At 37.2% G+C, this 3,240-nt stretch overlaps 1 long non-coding RNA gene across 1 annotated transcript; it reads right to left on the reverse strand.

Moving 5' to 3' along the window:
• Positions 1–2,108: 2,108 nt before the first annotated feature.
• Positions 2,109–2,941, reverse strand: LOC131995153 (uncharacterized). Its single transcript, XR_009397210.1, has 2 exons — positions 2,805–2,941; positions 2,109–2,740 (listed from the first exon to the last, which is right to left on the reverse strand). It is a non-coding gene; the product is annotated as an uncharacterized LOC131995153 (long non-coding RNA).
• Between the last annotated feature and the right edge of the window lie 299 nt (positions 2,942–3,240).

Here is a 3,240-nt window from a genome sequence, read left to right on the forward strand (position 1 = left end):
CGGCGGTTGTGACCTGGATGGTTGCTAGAAAAAACCCATTATATACAGCTTAGGCGACATATGTACAATCGTGTCATGATTGAAGCCACATAATTGTATGTGGGCGCAGCGATGCTTGGCAAGCTCTCTTTGGGTAGCAAGATCGTTTCGGTGCATATAGCCCATCGCTGGGGAAAGCTCGATTCTAAATTACCTGTTGGGAGGTGGTTCACTTGAGAAATAAGTCCCAGTGAATCAAATTTTAGATGTCAGACAATTCTGAACTCTTCCGGCAAAATCTTACCGAAATCATTCCAAATTTTGCTTGTTTTTCTAGGTATATTTTCTGACAGTTCTGAAAGAGTTCTGAACGATTTCAGAACGCCTTGTCGTAGAAGTTTTTTGAATTTTTCATCCGACATCTCAAAAGGAATTCTTGCTGTGTTTTATTATAGTACTGGATAGACAAGCCGTGAAGGACAAAAATAAAACGCAACAAAGTTTTCAGTGCAAGTCTGTTTCTTTGTCATGAGGTGGTAACGCCACTTGCCAACCTGTCAAAACAATACGAGGAAAAAACTGAATATATGCGTAAAATTTGCAACAAATATGTGGGCAGAGGTCAAATAAAATTTATTACGATTTGTGCACTAAATTGCATAAAAAATTGGTTTTAACTTTACTTTATCATTCACAATAGAGGTATTTCTGCAAGTGGCCACACTTACAGCTAAGTATTCTGTTCAGCTTTTCAGGCGGAATGTTGTCAAACTCCTTATAGAAAAACGTCGGCGAAACGCTGGAGGCGAAAAAGTGGTACTCTGTTTATAGTGAGGAAATGGCAAAAAGAAATTTCATTGGCAACGCTTGACATAATTGTCGGCATCATTTTTGTTTAATTGGTTTCAATCAAAATATATTCATTTACAGGTAGTGGCAGTTGCCCAACAACAAAATATATTAGTGCAACTCTGATTTTGTGTATTTTACTACTTCGCGCCATTTTTCGTTGTTTGTGTGTTTTATGGTTCTTAACTATTATGCACGCACACAACCAAAACTCGTTGACAGATAATGCACTTCGAGAGTTAAAATTTTACTCAGCTGTTTACGGTACCTGATAATTATGACATGGTTTCAATGGAGCGTTGTTCCTTTTTGTTATTTAATTTATCTGCGAAAAAAATTAATAAAAGCAGTGCAGATAAAAAACGTCTTTTGGTATCAAAATAAAAACAAAACATACTGTCAAATTCCGACCGCGGAGCAATTAAATATTTTCGCGACTATTCCGAAAGCAGAATAGAATACCAACCCTATTTGTAAAAATATATCATGGCAATCCTTACAACAGATATTCTACGTAAGCCTGCACTGGTAATTTATCCAGAAATTCGTTGCCCTGGATAGACTTGATTTTCATACAAACCTGCATCGCACTGCTCTGTGTATTACTAAAATAAAACACATCTTCTGAACGATTTATTAAGTGAATGTCTGTAGGAATTTTTTTCCGATAGTTCTGAAGAATTCTAAACGATATCTGATCGTCTCTTTTAATTTTTTCTTCCGACACATCGGAAAGACTTTTGAACAATTTCTGGACTGTTTATCTGTAGTAATTTTTGTTCCGACAGATCTGAAAGAATTCTGATCAATGTCTTAACATCCTGTCGTATGTTTTTTTTTAAGTTTTTCTTCCGACAGTTGTAGCGTGTCACCCTATGTCTGATTAGAGAAGAGCGACATCTGGGTTTGAACAGTCTGTTTTTTTATGGCAGCTGGTGAATGCAACCCTGCGATACCAGCATATGTTACCTCCACATACAAAGGTAACTACTACAATGAAAATCGAGGAAACCATATGTCGTTTGTTTTTGCTATTTTGGAAAACAAAATTTTATGATGGTTCCTCGGTGGACATGATGGCTTGGGGGGACCATAATGGACAGTAAAGGGAAGATGACGAGTTCTTTTTGGATGGAGCCGTGCAAGCAGTAAGAGGTGGTGTCATCAGGAGTGTAGAAAGTGGTGTTTTCAAAAAGAGAGAAGGCTTTTTTTGGTTTTGGATTCGGCAGAGAAAAGGAGGCGGAACTGGCTTTTACCCAACAACAAAGAAAAAGACCAAATTCAAAGTTTTAAAGTGATTTATTGAACTTTCAGCACATTTGCTGAAAGAGGAAAAAAATTAACTATAAATTATTGAGAAGTTTTAAAAGCTGTAACAAAATAAATGAAAATAAATACAAATAAAAAAACTAAAGAGCTGAAAAAGAAGATTATGAAAAAAAAAGGTGATTAAAATAAATCGAACTGAAAGTTATTAAAAGCTGAAAAAGAAAATCTATGAAAACTCTGGAAAAAAAAAGAAATGTTATCAAAGTAAATAAAAAGGAACCTGAAAAGGGAAAAGTTTCGAAACAAAGCCAAAGAACCTGAAAAAAAAAGGAAAATACCAATGTAATAATAAAAGACCTGAAAAGAAAAAAAAAACTAAAAACCAAATCAAAGTCAATAGTTAAAAATCCTAAACTTGAAAATCAAAGACAATAGACACCACTAAAGTTGATCACAAAATAACAAAAAGCCAAACGCGAAAACATAAAGCTACACCTCCACCTCCTCTGTCCATCGTGGGAAGCTCTATATCAAAAGCACTGGTCAGCCGACAGTGCTGCAGGTACCCTTTTCCTCACAAACACTATTGCGGGACGTATACGTGAACTTAGACGGACGGACAGGACCTTGACACACATATTTCCTACGAATAAAAAGAAGGTTATTTGTTAATAAAGCGGCTAGGCAGGCAAACACCAGACACTTACCTTTCTATAAGTAACACAGCGCTAGAATAAATAGGCGCTGTCCTCAGCTGTTAGGTCGAGCTCAACCTAGGGCCAGGGGGTAAAGATTCTAGACCTTTGGGGCGGAAAGGAGCCCTTACTGCTGTTGGTGTTCGCTTTGCGAAGTTAGGCCTTTAAAAAGGAATAATCATGTAAGACATAAAAAAAAAGCCAAAGCTTTTATTTACGGGAAATACAATACAGCCGGAATACACATACTTACCACAACCAGACGGACGGACAGACAAGAGGAAAGCGTGGGCACTGCTCAGCCGCCCCAGCACTGACTCCAGTTAGGAGAGACGACCCTGAAGGAAGGCCAGACACCAAGAGAAGACCCAATACACCTGTGGAGGAAGAAGAATTTTATTACTATTTTTCTCTTTGAAGGAGAGGAGTCTATATAATTGAAGTTTTT

Source organism: Stomoxys calcitrans, chromosome 1 (genome assembly GCF_963082655.1).
Source record: "Stomoxys calcitrans chromosome 1, idStoCalc2.1, whole genome shotgun sequence".
NCBI lineage: Eukaryota > Metazoa > Arthropoda > Insecta > Diptera > Muscidae > Stomoxys > Stomoxys calcitrans.